We start from the raw sequence: 15,841 nt of genomic DNA, 5'->3' as shown, positions 1-15,841 counted from the left end.
AGCAGGTGTATGAATAGCAACACCAAGAAATGTAGAGCCCTGACCATTTTTTTTTAAAGAAGGCAACACCCCTTCTAAAAACATAATTGCTGAGCTCATCAAAGAAACCACACATGACGGCCTCGTGCCCCCAAAGCTGCGGGGAAGTGCAGTGTTCAGTTGAGCAAAGAAAGACTCTTTTCACTGTTTATTTTGGTTACGGTTCCTTATCTTTAACGAGAAGTGAATCAATTAGCAGGACAAGTGACACGGTGGTTAGTCACTGAAGGGAAAGTATTATTAGCTTCATTAACCCGGAGCACCCTTCCAGCTCGCACCTAGAGTTGCCACGGTGCGGACTGATGACTAATCCTGCCAGGCAGCACTGCGAGGTTTGGACACTCACCTCTGAGACTTAGGCCAACCGCTGGTGCCCGCAGGCCCACTCGCTTCCACGTCCGGAAGCAGTTCCTGAATTAGGCGAGGTGCGGGGGTGGGGGATCCCTTCCCAGCCGCACCCTTGAAAGTTACTGGGAGTGACACCTAAACAAACAACTTTCCCAGACTGAGCTCAGCGGCTGGTCAAGGAGGTCCGCTCCGGGCGCTCAGCCTCTCCGCGCAGAGCCAATCGGCTCCCCCAGCCAAGCCCCTCCTCCCTGCACCTTTAAAGGCCGGGAGAGGGGAGCGTCGGCCCGGGCTCTCTTCTTAAGAAGTCGCACCGGTTTGTCGAGCTCCGCTCAGCGCCTCTGGCCACAGCTGCGGGAGCCGGCACCGCCGCCCGCGGCCGCGGTGAGTCACTGTTTGGACAGGAGGGGGCGGGCGCGCTGGGAGAGAATGAATGATGTCAGGAGCGCGCAAGGCGGCGGGCGGGGAGAGCGGGCCGCGGCCGCGGTAAACAGCCAGCGCCGCGCCGGGCCCAGTGGGGCGGGGATTCCCCGCCCAACGCGCACGGAGCCGCCCGGGCCCCGCCGGTGCTGCAGCGCTGCCGGGAGCGGCCTGGGGGCGGCGGCCGTGGGAGGGGACCCGGAGAACAGCTTCCCTCGCGGCACCGCGGCGCGAGAGGGCGAGACGCGGAGCAAACTTTCTAGCGGCTTCGGCTTGGGGGTGGCTGCGGCGGCGGGCTCCGTCCGCTATAGCAGACCCTCCGCGGGGCGCTGGAGCCTTTGGCGGGGTGCAGGTAAGGAGCGCCCGGAGGGGCCGGGGAGGAGGATGGGGTGGGGAGCCGCGCGCCCGGCGAAGCGCGAGGAGCCGGGAGGTGGACTAACCAGAGACGTGGTTCCAATTCGGCCCCCACGCGCGCCACCCCAGGGCATCCTTGCCGGATTTTGCCAGCTAGAGGATGGATGTGTGGCTTGTTTCTTTGCTTTGGAGCATTCAGCTCATTCATTTGCAACCATTTCGGGTAACTCGGTCCTGGCGTTGAAAGGACACTTAAACCATAGGTTGTCCAGAGAGACACTCCGGAGGTCAAGGCTGAATTCAGATGGTGAAGGAGGGACTGACTCTTTTTCTTTTTGCGAGGCACTTGCTGATGCTGTGTGGACAGTGATGACCCTGCTCTGGGCAGCCCACGCTGAAACCTTTCAACGTTTGGCCCGTCCCCTTAAGGAAAGATTTGGTTTCTCAGCGCAAATAGGTGGAAGGGAACTGTCCCTCTTTCTGAGACATGGATAATTGTTAATAACCCGCGGCTACGTCTTGAAATAACTGGTGTCAAGTCCTGTAAGCTTTTATTTGTCAGTCTTTGTCATTCTTCTATTTTATCGTGCCTGCTCTGATATGACCTTAAAATCATTTTGACATGCATTTTAAATTGGCCTAGAGATCTGTTTAGTGTCTCTAGGTTAGATGTGCATTTTGAATTTAAACTTAACTTTTCACATCCTTGGTTCACCCCTCCTCCCATCTGTTAATCGTGGGTTCTCAGTTAAGCACTCTGATCTAGTAAAATGGGACTTACAAGGACTTCCGAGGACTTGAGGACTATAGTGCAAAGGAGCTATAATGTCTGGCACAAAGGAAACCTCAACAAATTACTGTTTATGTATAAATAAGAGGATGTTCCAGCGGGCTCAGTTAATAACCAATTAATTTCCACAAAATTTTCTACGTATAAAGCTGGTAGACTGAGGTTCCGTATGTGCAATCCTTCGGCAGGTTCCTAGGATGTCTGCATTCTGAGTGTGTATACCAGGACGGTCAACATTTCGATGTAAATATCTGAAAGGTGTTTCGGTCCCACCTCGTGTTAAGGGAACTGCCATTTAGTGTTTAAACAAAGTCCGAGCAGTGGCTGGAAGTGAAAACCTGGAATTTGGAGGAAGGCTGCATATGTGGAAAACTCTCAAACTTTATCCTTCACCTTTAAAAAAAATATATAAGCTGCGCAAATTTTCCTTTCTATAGCCCTTCCCTTGGTTCGATGATAGCCTTGCTTCCCAATAGTCTTCTGGTTGAAGTATTTTTTCTTCATGAGTTAATATTTAATTTGGTTTCTTTCGTTTCGTTTTTAAGTAAAGCTGGTTGACGTAGGAACCTGGAGGTCTCCTGTCCTTAGTTTCTCTTCTTGCAGAATCTCATAAAAGCCCTGGGAAATATTTGGAAGAAGCTTCAGCACGTGCTCAGGTTATTGAAAACATTTGTTCTCCCGATATCTACAACCTTCAGGGTCAAAGGTCACAGGTGGCCTTCTCGCGAGATCTTGAGCAGTGGCATCCAGAAACCTGAGGTTCACTAGGTGGTAACTTACTTGCTGAATTACTTTGAATGCGTTACTCAAACTCTCTGGGATTCTTGTGGGACTTTAAAAAAAAAATTGTACAGGGGAAAATGGAAATAATCTTATATCCATTAAAATAGACAATGGAATACAAGTAAGAACATTTTCTTTTTAAAGAAATGATACTTTGAAGTGAGATGTTTTGTGTGTGTGTGTGTGTGTGTGTGTGTGTGTGTGTGTGTGTAAGGAACAACTAAGAATTCTAGACAGTTTCAAACTAAAGATAGTCTACCTATCCTTTTTTAAAAATATATTTTTATTCATTTTTAGAGAGGAAGAAGGGAGAGGGAGAAAGAGATAGAAACATCAATGATGAGAGAGAATCATTGATAAGTTGCCTTCTGTACTCCCCACATTGGGGATGGAGCCCGCAAGGAGGGCATGTGCCCTGACCAGGAATCAGACTGGTTCATAGGTTGACACTCAATCACTGAGCCACGCTGGCTGGTCAAGTCTACCTATCTTATCCAATTCTCATAGGGGGGAATTGAAGCCTCTATCCCGAACTACTGCTATCAGACATTTATTCAATTCAGCCAGTTGGTGAACATTCAGTGAGCACCTACCATTCCAGTCACTATGCTGGGTACTGTTGATGCTAAACGCACTTACTGTCCTTGGGGGTTACAGTCTGCTAGAGAGAACCCTTGGGCTTGGATTATGGAAAGGAAAAGAAAGTGTCAAGGAGGAGGAGAGGGGTGGAGTTGGGAGGAAACTAGAAGTGATTACCTTACCTTAGGCTTTTTCCCACTTGATAATGAAAGTTCTAGTGGCATTCTAATAGGTCTTGAAGTGAGGCTCTTAAATTATTTAAGGGGCTGAACAATGTAAGTATGCCTTGCTTTACCCAGTTTATTATAAGCAAGTTTAGCCCTTCAGTTAAGTAATTTTTAACGTTCTAGGGCAAACTTGTTTAAATGAGTTCTGAAGGGTAAATTCAACTCAACCAAGATTTATTTATTGTGAGCAAAGCACAATGGTAGATTTTTTTAAAGAATAATCACTGTATGTGAATATTCCAATTCATTAGTATTTCCCCATATTATAAGTAGTATGTTACTTATAGAAGTTTAAAAGTACAAGTTAAACAAATTAGCCACCACCCAGAAAATCACTTACCTCTATATTCTCAAATTCTTTTTACCCAATGAACATATAACACAAAGAGCTTACATGTATTGAGCTTACTATTAGGCAGGCAATGTGCCAGTTGCTTTATACACCGGAATCTCCTGTAATCCTCACTCTAGCCCTGTGAGGTGTAGATACTATGATTATCTTCTTTTCATTGAAGAGAAAACTGATTTAGAGAAATTAAGTAACTTTACTGAAGTTACACAGCTAGAAAGTTATTCTCTACAAAACTGGGTTCATTCTCTACATCCTACTTTGTAACTTACTTTTTTTCTACCCATCTTTATATTACCAAAATACTCCTACAACATCATTTATAGTTTTCTATTATATATCTGCATCTTGATAGTTCATTTGTTTCCAGTTTTCACTAATTCAGTTTATAAAATTTTAGTTAATTTTTTAAAATATATTTTATTGATTTTTTACAGAGAGGAAGGGAGAGGGATAGAGAGTTAGAAACATCGATGAGAGAGAAACATCGATCAGCTGCCTCTTGCACCCCCCCACTGGGGATGTACCCGCAACCAAGGCACATGCCCTTGACCGGAATCGAACCTGGGACCCTTGAGTCCGCAGGCCGACGCTCTATCCACTGAGCCAAATCGGTTTCGGCCAAATTTTAGTTAATTTTTAGAGAGAAAAAGGGAGGGAGTGAGGGAAGGAGGGAGAGAGAAAGGTGGGAGACAGAGAGAGAGAGAGAGAGAGAGAGATCGATTTGTTGTTCCACTTATTTATGCATTCATTGGTTCATTCTTGTCTGCCTGAGAGAGAGAGAGAGAGAGAGAGAGAGAGAGAGAGAGAGAGAGACATCGATTTGTTGTTCCACTTATTTATGCATTCATTGGTTCATTCTTGTCTGCCTTCACCAGGATCCACCTGCACCTGACGGCACTCTAACCAAGTGAGCTACCTGGCCAGAGCAGTTTTCACTATATTTAGCAACTCTGTATTAAATAGCCTTCTACCTATATCTCTGGGCACATCTGTGATTATTTTAGTCATGTTGCATTTTTAAAAGTGATTTATAATGTTTCATTTAGCTGTCCTTTTAAAAACCATATTCAGAATTAGAAAGCTTTCTCCTTTCTTTTTAAAATGTAAGAGTTTCAATTTCTGTGTCTCTCTAGTGTTTCTAGTAAGATTTCAGCAATAGGATCAACATTCTCTGTGCACAATAGGTCAATAGCTCATTACACAAGGGATTTATCTGATGAAAACGGAACACACAGGCTTTCTTAAAGAACTGTTTGTGTTTGTATTATTGTTATTAGCCTATAGAGCAGTGCTAATCGTGCCGAGCAGCTCTCTAAAATAAAAACCACTTCTTCAGTTTGCTTCCTTAGGCACCCAGTAAGATAGACAAGTTAAAATTTTCAGATACTGCATTTAGCAGATTTATCACTAGGTTTAAAATAAAGTCCATAAATTTTAAGTAGGTCACCTTTTTTCTTTAAAACGAAAAAACTTTACACATTTGTGGTTTGATCTCTTGAAAAGTATACTATTAGTAAGACATTTTGGGTTGATTTAATGAAATCATTAGCTAATTTTCATTTTAGGTAGAAAGCATGTCTTCATTTAAATATTCTCAAGTTTGCCCTAGCTGGTTTGGCTCTGTGGCTAGAGCGTCCTGGGTTCAATTCCGGTCATGGGCACATACCTTGGTTGCAGGCTCCTCCCCGGCCAATCAATGTATTTCTCTCACATTGATGTTTCTCTCTGTCTTTCCTCTCTCTTCCACTCTCTCAAAAATCAATGGAAAAATGTCCTTAGGTGAGGATTAAAAAATAATAATAAAATAAATATTCTCAAGTTTTACTATAATATCATACCCTCTTTGCTACTCTGAGTCAAAAATTTTAATTTTGCTTTGGGTTTATTTTTCCATTTGCAGTGCTAGTTACTTTATCCTGATGGTTTTGATAAAGGACGCTGGAATGCGAGTGGTGTCCAATTCAGCCTCTTCATACAGAAACCATAATCAGTTCAATTTATTAATTTCTAGTGATTGGAAGTAGAATTTAGAGAAACAGTTAATAGAATTAATGTGTAAATAGGATAATCCCTTATCTGCTGAGTGGTTTTCCCTGCTGCCAAACACTAATTTGATTACTTGCTTACAATTCAAAATTCAACCTTACAATTCGGTGTCTTAGTTTGAGAGTTGCTTAAAACTTTCAAAACAAACTTGTGCACATTCTTAGATTTTTTGAAAAAGAAGAAGAAGCATTAACTGGATTGAGGCCCTGGTATGTGGATCTTTTTAAAAAATATATATTTTTATTGATTTCAGAGAGGAAGGGAGAGGGAGAGAGAGAGAGAAGCATCAATAATGAGAGAGAATCATTGATGGGCTGCCTCCTGCACGGCCCCCTTTTGGGGGTTGAGCCCGCAAGTTTGCATGTGCCTTGACTGGAATTGAACCATGACCTCCTGGTTCATAAGTCGGTTAATGCTCAACCACTGAGCCACGCCAGCTGGGTATATGTGCATCTTTTCTTTCAATATACCCCTTTGTACTGTTTAAAAAATTTAAATAAAATCACATAGTAAAATTGTTAAATGGGAGGGGAATGAAAGGTAACAAATTCAAGGCCCAAGAGGCAGAAAAGACAGCCAACTACTAAAAGTCAAGCCGGGTGAAACTACCGAAGGGCCCTTCAGGTACGTCCCACTTCTCGGCCTGGTAGGCCTGGGTGAGGATGTGTAGTGATACGTTCCCGCTGTGGAAAGGGAGGTGCCTAGCTGTCAGGGCCAGCCTCAGGCACAACTGAACAGGAGCTGAAATACCCACCTTCAGCATCCGCAGCTGGTAAGTTGACCCAGCATACTTGCCCACACCAAGGAAGGGCCCCTTGATTATCTGAATAAAGGCAAATTACTGTCCAGTTGAAACTGTGGAACTGGAGGTATCACATTGATGGAAAATTGGGGAATAAGCATCCATCCCTGCACTTTAATCACCTCTTTGGATTAAGATGATTAGAAATGCAAAATACATGACAAGAAATAAACTTTTAAAAAGACTTTTTTTCTACAAATTGGGAGGGATTGAAGGGAGGCGTGGCCCACAGGTGGGAAAAGAACTGCAGAAAGGAAGATGGGGCCATGCCAAGTGCAGATTCCTCGAGGGGGGCGTGTCCTCCCCAGGCCTGGGAACTGGCTCCTCCTGTTGGGACAGAGCCATGTTGTGTGATGCTCGAGGGCCTGGCAGGGGTGGCAGGGCTGTCTCTCTCTCGGCTGCTCTGCCAATGACAATCCTGGGAAGCCACCTCTTCACACGCACCCCACCTACATGGGTTAAGGATACTTCTCCTTATCTGGGAACTATTTTCGTTAGGTAGTCTGGTCTATACCTAGATAAACTGTGAAGGAATGAACTTTTTTATTTAGGGGTATGGAAGAGGATCAAAGAGTAAGTGGTTTGGGGTCATGGACTGCTTAGCTCATTGGGGTGCCATGGAGGGGATACCTTTAGATAGCACCCCATCTCCAAAGGGTTGTGGAGACCTTTCAGAAAAAGACTGGCAGCCGTAGTTGGGAGTGAAGGTCAGCCTTTGAAACAGGGGCCAAATAGAGAGGCCAGACCCTCAGGTTGGTTCTCGGAGCTTCCTCAAACACAGGGCCGGAGGCAGCCAAGTGAAATGGTGCCCGTTAAATAATGGTAGGGCCTCTGAGGTAGGAGCTAGTGGAGATCCGAGGAAATGCTGTCTTCACCTTCAGACATGCAAAGTAGGAATTGTGTTCTCTCCCCTGTGGAGGCAGCAACAGTGTAGAAAGGTTAGTGTACTCAAGGCTGTGGAGCTGGTAGGAGGTGGAGCAGGGATTTGAAGCCAGAGCCAGCGGATTCTAACGCCCAAGATCCTTCATAGCTTTCCCGTAAGGTCTCCACTGGTTTCCGAGGTATGGCAGGTTCGCTGGGATATATTTTTTACACGGGATTGTATGTCTCCACCCCATTTCCTGGAATGCTTCTCCGGTCTGTGCTGCCTACAGGTCATTAAGTAATGCCACAAAGATGAATGCCTGCCGGCTTCCTTAGGCCAGCATGGACTTGAGTCCTCACTCCGCCACTACTTACCACTAGGTGACCTGGGGCAACTTGCCCAGATGAATCTCCATTTCTGGGCTGTAAAATGGAAATAAAATAGTATTTACTTCATAAGATGAATGTATGGATGATATGACTTTCTGTGGCTAAAACATTGAGAATAATGGCTGATTCGTATTAATACCGAGTGCTTAGCTATTGTTATTTTTAGCACACTAAGCTGTACCTCTAACTTTGAAAACAAAGGGCTCAATCTTATTACCTAAAAAAAATCAAATTGTTACAGTATTTCTCATTAAGGTGGCTTACATATTTCAGGATTAGAATATCTATTTGTCACATCTTGCCTTGTACTGGTAGGGTCCGGATGCTACTCCACGCTCCCCTCCTCCTTTCCTTCCGAGTTAAAATGAAAATATTGAAGTCGATTGTACACTGCCGTTGAATTCAAGAACTTTTATAAGAAGTTTATGAGATCACTGTGAACGCTGGAAAGCTTTCAGAGCTGCCCTCACAGTATGCCGGGCCTCTCAGCGGATGCTTGTTAGTGTAGCACAAATGCTGCTGTCCTTGCAGAGCTCGGCCTTCTGAGCAGGATTGTGCCGTGAACACCACTGTCCCAGAAAATGCCGGCGCAGTTAAGAATCACAGACCCTACTGTCCTCCCCAATGCTCTGCGTCTTTCTTTGGGAGGCCCTGAGACGGTGTATGTAACACAGCTGCAGCTGCTTCTGTTTTCTGAGATTTGCATTTGTTCAGCGAGTTGCTTAATCATCCATTTATTGCTACCCCAGTAGTTGCTACCGAACTTTAATAGCAACAAAGGGCATTGTTTATGTTAAATTATATATATATATATATATATATATATATATACACACACACACACACACACACACACACACACACACACACACATATATATACACACACACACACATATATATGTGTGTGTGTATATATCTGTGTGTATATGTATATGTGTGTGTATATACACACATATATGTGTGTGTGTGTATATATACATATATATATATATAATATCATATCCTCTATGATAGATTAGTTAGTACTGAGAAATACATTCCCTTGGAATATAGCATGATTGGCAAGTTATGAGCAGCAAACAGGAACGTTTAAAATTTTACTTAACAAATACTTACAGAGCTTACTATGTGTGAGAATTGGTTTTGAGCACTTAGAACTGTTAGTTACTTATTCCTCCTAAATCACTGTGGAGCAGATACTATACCCATTTTAGGGTCCCTGTTTGACAGAGGTTAAATCACTTGCCTATGGTCACACAGAAGACTTAGGTTCCAAAGCAGACTGTCTGGCTTGCAGAGTCTAACCACTACACTATTGACCGTGGACTCTAGTATGTATCTCACAGGTTGGGCCCTTTAAATTTGTAGCTTTATCAAAGGAAAAATCACACCTGTTCAAACTCCTTATGATTGTCAAACTCCTTATGATTTACTGTGTGGAGGATTACAACTAGGTCATACATTTCGCTCTTGTTATTGAAAGATATCAACGCTATATTTTCAATATGGTATTAGCAAACATTTCTGTCTAATAGCTTCTGAGTGCGCTGTCAGGCCTGGCGGTGGTCTGGGAAAGGAGCGGTGTATTCTCCCATTCCACTGTTCAGCACACTCAGCTCAGCAAGAAGAGCTGCAAATTACGCCTACTATTCTAGCAGTATTTAATTTTTTTTAGTTTTAGGGCTTTCACCTATTATAAATTAAAGTAGTTAAATATCCTTATTTGAGGAGAGTAGCTTGTACCTGTGAAGTTTATATGGCTATTTTCTCATTACGATGGAAGACAGAAGACAGTGGTAGGCAGAATAATGGTCCCCAGAGATGGTCACATCTTAGTCTCCAGCACACGGCAAGAGGGAAGTAAAGTGGCAGGTGGAATTAGGTTGCTAACCAGATGATGCTAAGATTGGAGACTCATGGGTTTTCTGGGTGGACCCAATGAAATCACAAGCGTCCTTGGAAGTGGAAAAGGAAAGCAGAAGAGTCAGAACCAGAGAGTTGGCATCACTAGAAAAACTCCAACAGCCATTGCCGGCTTTGAAGATGGAAGGGGGCCATGAGCCAAGGCTTACAGTCTCTAGAAGAAAGGCAAGAAAATGTTCTCCCCTGGATTCCAGAAAGAATGCAGCCCTGTGTTAGCTCAGTGAGGCCTGTTTTGTACTTCTGACCTCCACAACTGTAAAAAGATAAATTTGTTTTGTTTTAAGCCACTAAATTTGTAGTAAGTTATTACAGGAGTAACAGGAAATGAATACAGAGAGTTACTAGGACCGTCTATGTTTTGATTTGTTCCTTATGCCAGCCCTGGGAAAGGGCTGCCTAATCTCATGATGTAGTTTCTAGTCTCTTACCTCTTCTCAAGACATGGCTTTGTGGTGTAATGCCCTTCATGACTGACTCATTTGCTTGCATTTTATCCTCATCAAGCCATTATTGGTTAATAACTTATTTTTCCCTGTCAATATTCCATAGCAGAATGAAGGTGTCTTGGCTAGGTACATGATCAAGCAAGTAACTTCCTTCACCAGTAATCTCCCAGCAATCTTTTTAAAAAATTTTTTTCTTTATTGATTAAGGTATTGCATATGTGTCCTTATCCCACCATTGCCCTCCACCCCCCACTCATGCCCTCACCGCCCCCCCTGGTGTCTGTGGCCATTGGTTAGGCTTATATGCATGCATACAAGTCCTTTGGTTGATCTTTCCCCCTCCCCCCCACCCTCCCCTATCTTCCCTCTGAGGTTTGACAGTCTGATCGATGCTTCTCTGTCTCTGGATCTGTTTTTGTTCATCAGTTTATGTTGTTCTTTATATTCCACCAGTGAGTGAGGTCATGTGATATTTATCTTTCTCTGACTGGCTTATTTCGCTTAGCATAATGCTCTCCAGTTCCATCCATGCTGTTGCAAATGGTAAGAACTCCTTCTTTTTCCAGCCATCTTGATAAATTAATAGATTCATGTTTTCTGTTGCATCCTTGTTAGTACAAAGCAGATACCCAGAGCTTATCTCTCCTGGGTGAAGCGATAACATAGTTTCTGAGCTTACAAAGGCCCTGGAGCAGCTGCTGACCTGCCCCCAGGAAGTAACCATCCTCTAAGAACCCACAGCAGTGGATTTCATACCAAAAAAATTTCCTTAGCCACTGGGCAAGCCACCGTTCTCACAAACTTCTCAAGATAGTTGCCTTGGATTTCACAAACGGATTGACGTTTTCAAATACCTGCACGGCACAGATGGCTAAAACAGGGTCCAAGCCATCCTTAAGTCTTTCTGAAATTGATTAATGCATTCAACACAGTTTTTTGAGCACTTGCTTTATGCTAGACATTATTTTTGATTCTAGGGATTCAGTCAAGCTTTCTACCTTAATGGAGATTGTTTGAGTTTCTGTGTTGAGAGAGAAAAGGGTGTTGAAAAGGGAGGTTGAGCAGGTGATAAGTGAGTAAAACCAATGAACACAAGATAAGTGCAGATTTGGACTTCTTTAAAGGAAAGGGTGATACATCACGAAGCAGAGAGTGGGAAACCTGTAATACACCGTCAGGAAAGGTTTGTTGGAAGAGGTCAGACTTGCACTAAGAGGTGAAGGATAAGTAGAACCAGCAGAGGGAGGAGCTTGTGCATCTGCCTGGGGAGGGAAAGTGCTTGGTCCCCCAGGGCGAGGGAGGGAGGCCAGCCTGGCTGCAGGGTCTGGGCAGGAGAGGGCTGAGAGGGGGTGGTGAGGCAGGCAGGACCAGGTTGGGAAGGGCCTGCAGCTTTGTAAGGAGTGTGAGTCTCATTCCAAATGCAGTGAGATGGCATTGTGAAGTGATCCAATGAGGAGAGGGACATGATCTGAGTTACATTTGTAACATCTAGTTTAGCTGCTGCTGGGGGCGGGGGGGGGGGGTGTAGAAAGGGATACGAGGAGAAGCAAGGAGAACAATTACGAAGCTCTTGGCAGCATTCTACACGAGAAGTGGTGTGGCCTGGTGCAGAGGGGTGGTATTGGAGGTGGAGAGCAGTGGATGGATTTGAGAGGTTTGGAGATAGAATCAACAAGACTTACGGAGATAGGTTTGGATGGGTGACATGAGAGAATAGGAGAAATCAAGCGGAACTCCTTGTGTTTTGGTGGGTGACGGGGTTGTTAGGGAATAAAGTTCTGTTTTGGCCAGTGGTTAGTTGAGTTGCCTATTAGTCATCTTAATGGGGGTGGATGTCCAATGGCCAGCGGTGATTGAGAGACCTACATTCAGGGACAAGATCAGGGCCCGAGTTGTGCCAGCTTAGAAGTGGTATATAAGGTTATAAGGTTCTGGGAAATCTAGAATCACCTTGGGAGATTTTGTAGGCAGAGCGGAGAGATAGAGATCAGGCCCGGAGGAATAACAGAGTTATAGATCAAGTCGGAGACCATGGAGTAACCAGTGAGTAGGAGGAAGACCAAAGAGCCGTGTTACAGATGCCAGCATTATCACGTGTTTAAAGCAAGGTGGAGTAATCATTTCTGTTGTAAGATCTCGAGGAGTTGAGTAAGATGAGAACACAGTGTCCGTTGGGTTTTGCAATGTGGAGAATTTCTTTAAATGGTGATCTTGTCAGGCCATACTAATACTTAGAGGAGTGATTTCAAGCACAAGACCAAGTGACCTCAGCATCCCCTGTGCAGAACTTTCCTCACTCCCTTCTCCACTTTACCTGCGTGGGGCGGTGTCCCCTCTTTTTTTTAGAGTCCTTAGTCCTTTCTCTGTCACTGGAGTCTATACTATAATATGATTTTTCTGTTGAAACTATGTTCTCGTTCTCTCTCTCTCTCTCTCTCTCTCTCTCTCTCTCTCTCTCTCTCTATATATATATATATATATATATATATATATAGTAAATTCAGAAACATGTCTGCATCATGCTAGGAAATACCAAAAAACAATATATATATATCAGTGCTCGATTTGGAAGGTCCGCTTAGCTCTGTTCCTCTCAGACCCCGTACCTTCTTGGAAGTCACATGTGAAAACGTGAGAAAATCACTTTTGTGTTTCAGAAACCCCATCTCTTCCCGCCCCTGCGTTCTTTTGGTGAAGTCACTGCAGTTACTTCATACATTTCACCATTTTCAAAACTTGATTTGCTCCATTGCATACTGAAATATCTAGAAGGCCTCGTAGCAACTGTCCTTAGCAACCTCCAAAGGGTTCTTTTTAGCAAGTTCTCCCCCCCACCCCCTTGGTAGTTATTTTCCCAGCAAGGCTGTGTGGAAGTGTGTTTTTGTTTTTTTTCTTCTACACTAATATCGCTTTGTTTTCCACTTCATTATCCTCCTGTTGCAACACCCCAATTATACCAGTTGCTGTGGAGCTATTAAGTGTATTGCTAATAATGGGGCTTACTAGTATTCCTTTAGGTGGAAGAATAGAAGCAAGAGGAGGATTTTAATTTTGTTTTTGTGCAAATGTTTCCTGGTAGCAAAAATAACTAAGTGGTACTAGAGAGTGTGGTGCAGAAATGTCTATATGGGGTCAGCTGATGTTTTTAGAAAGGATTGCTTTTCTTAATTAAAGAAAATATTTACTTAAGCTTCTGGTCCTATTAGAGATTAATTTCATATTTTAATCATGTACTATCTTTTAATATCCTTTGTTTAATAGGATGTTGCCTCATAGGGACAAAATGTTTTGTAGATTTCATCTTTTAAAATTCATTTTTTAAAACCTTTTTAAAAAAAAATCTTTACTTCCCTGGCTGGTGTGGTTCAGTTGGTTGAGCATCATCCGGTGCACCTAAATTGCCGGTTTGATGCCTGGTAAGGGCACATGCTTGGGTTGCAAGCTTGATTCCCATCGATGTTTCTCTCTCTCCCTCTCCCCCTTCCTCTCTCTTTTCTCCTTCCTCTTTTTCTCTCCCTACCCCCCTCTCTCTAAAATGAATAAAAAAAAACAAGATCTAACTTACTTTTAAAAAAAGACCACATTTAATAGAGTACTGAGGGAATGAAGCATTTTTTTTATTTTAATCCACATAACTTTTATATATAGACATGTGGATATTAGTGAATTATATACATATATGTGTATATATTTGTGCATATATTTTTTCCAACTAAACATAGTTTAGAACTTGCCAGATATCTTGATGCTGTAGAAAGACACATAGTTGTAGTTGTAGGCAAGTCAGAAGAATTGTCATCTTCCCGATCTCCTCCTGTTACATTTTCACTAAGATGTGTTTCACTGTAATGATGCCTGACCTGGCTCCTCCTACGTGGCCAGAAGCTATTTTCAGGGCGGCAATAAGGTACAAATGTTTGCTGTTTGACTTGAAATAACTCGCCCTATCTCTAGTTTGATTTCCCTCTGCCCAGTGTACTCCTCACCTCTCACTCACACCCGTTTTCCCCTTGCATGTGGATGGTGTACATCCTAGAGCAGTGATGGCGAACCTATGACACGCGTGTCAGCACTGACACGCGTAGCCATTTCTGATGACACGCGGCCGCTAAGGCAGCCGCATGCCGAGGATGAAACATTTGCTGCTCCTGAGGATGAAACATTTGCGAAATAATGTTTTTTTCCTCAAAGTGACACAATACCCGAGTTATGCTCAGTTTTTTGGCGAAGTTTGACACACCAAGCTCAAAAGGTTGCCCATCACTGTCCTAGAGGGTTCCACGGCCTCTTCTCTCAGTTAGCAGCTCAGTTATTGACGCACCTGGAAGGAGGAACAGCAGCCGCTGGGATTAAGAAAGGAAAGGTCTTTTAAACTCTCGGACTTCGTGAGTAAAAAATGTCATTTTGATATTCAATCTTACGTGTAAAAAATATTCTTTCCCCATCCCATTCCCCTTAATATCAAGGCTGTTATAGTAAAAACTCTAAAAATCTTACTAAAATTTTTATAGTTGATCATGTATTTTGGAGAAAATTCTGACAGGTTATGCTCTGGGACCCAGGGGACCTTGAAGTGGTTTTAAATGAGAGTAAGAGTTCATGAATTGCTAGGATTGGAGACCATCTCTTGGGGTTAATGTCTAGAAAAGGGTCCCGGCCCACCCTTTAGTACATCAGGAGAAGAAAAGTTGGTGAAGAGGAAGGGCTTGGCAAGAACCGGCGAGCACCTATTCTGTGCCAGGCTGGGTGTACTCTTGTACACAAACAGACATGGTCCTCCCCTTCATGGAGCCACCGCCCCGTGTGGGAGACAGCCAGTTAAAAAAGGAAACCAGCACAGAACCACAACTTGTGAACGTGGATCAGATCTGAGAGAGCAAAAGATGGGGGAGACCTATGTTAGACTGTGGTCAGGAAAGGACCTCTTTGAGGAAGGAACATTAAACTTGAGAAGAGAAGGATGAGAAGATGTAGTTGGAATCCAAGCAAAAAATCCATGCTATTGGTGGTATATCAGGTGAGACTAGGTTAGGTAATTTGTCTGGGTAATTTAGCCAATTAGTAGCAAATACAAAGTGCACTGTGGATTCCTCTGTCAGTGTTTCTCAACATTTTGTTTCTCAACATTTTGTTTTCACTGTTGTCTTTTTAGACAGGTTTTCCTATCCCCTCCCACTCTGTCCCCACCCGCCATCTACACTAATAAAAGAAATATGCAAGTTGACCGTACCTCCTCGACTACCATCAGCCAATCAGGAGTGAGTATGCAAATTAACCAAACAAAGATGGTGGGTTAATTTGCATACACAGGCAAGGAGTGGCCGGGCAGGGAGGGACGCCTGCTATGAGGAGGAGGGCAGGAGGTGGAGGGAGCAACAGGAGCAGGCAAGTTTTTGCTTCTGGCCACCCGGGAGCGAAGACTACAGGTTCTTGGGTGGCCGGGAGGGAAGACTTGCAAGCTTCCGGGTGGCCAGGAGTG

General features: G+C 43.7%; 1 protein-coding gene across 5 annotated transcripts in view; it reads left to right on the top strand.

The window, feature by feature from the left end:
* Positions 1-551: 551 nt before the first annotated feature.
* SGMS2 (sphingomyelin synthase 2) overlaps positions 552-15,841 on the top strand; it is a 90,859-nt gene continuing 75,569 nt past the window's right edge. For 2 of the 5 annotated variants that reach the window (XM_008150257.3, XM_028158618.2), the window contains exon 1: positions 552-768. The gene's annotated coding sequence lies outside the window, so the exon portion shown is untranslated. Of the gene's footprint in view, positions 769-913; positions 1,157-14,659; positions 14,748-15,841 lie in introns of those variants that run through there. The other 3 variants (XM_028158619.2, XM_054726766.1, XM_054726759.1) reach the window with 2 other exon arrangements.

The sequence above is a fragment of the Eptesicus fuscus genome, chromosome 2, assembly GCF_027574615.1.
Source record: "Eptesicus fuscus isolate TK198812 chromosome 2, DD_ASM_mEF_20220401, whole genome shotgun sequence".
Taxonomy (NCBI): Eukaryota; Metazoa; Chordata; class Mammalia; order Chiroptera; family Vespertilionidae; genus Eptesicus; species Eptesicus fuscus.
Note: the sequence above shows the minus strand (reverse complement) of the source record. Positions and strands in the feature narration are given on the sequence as shown.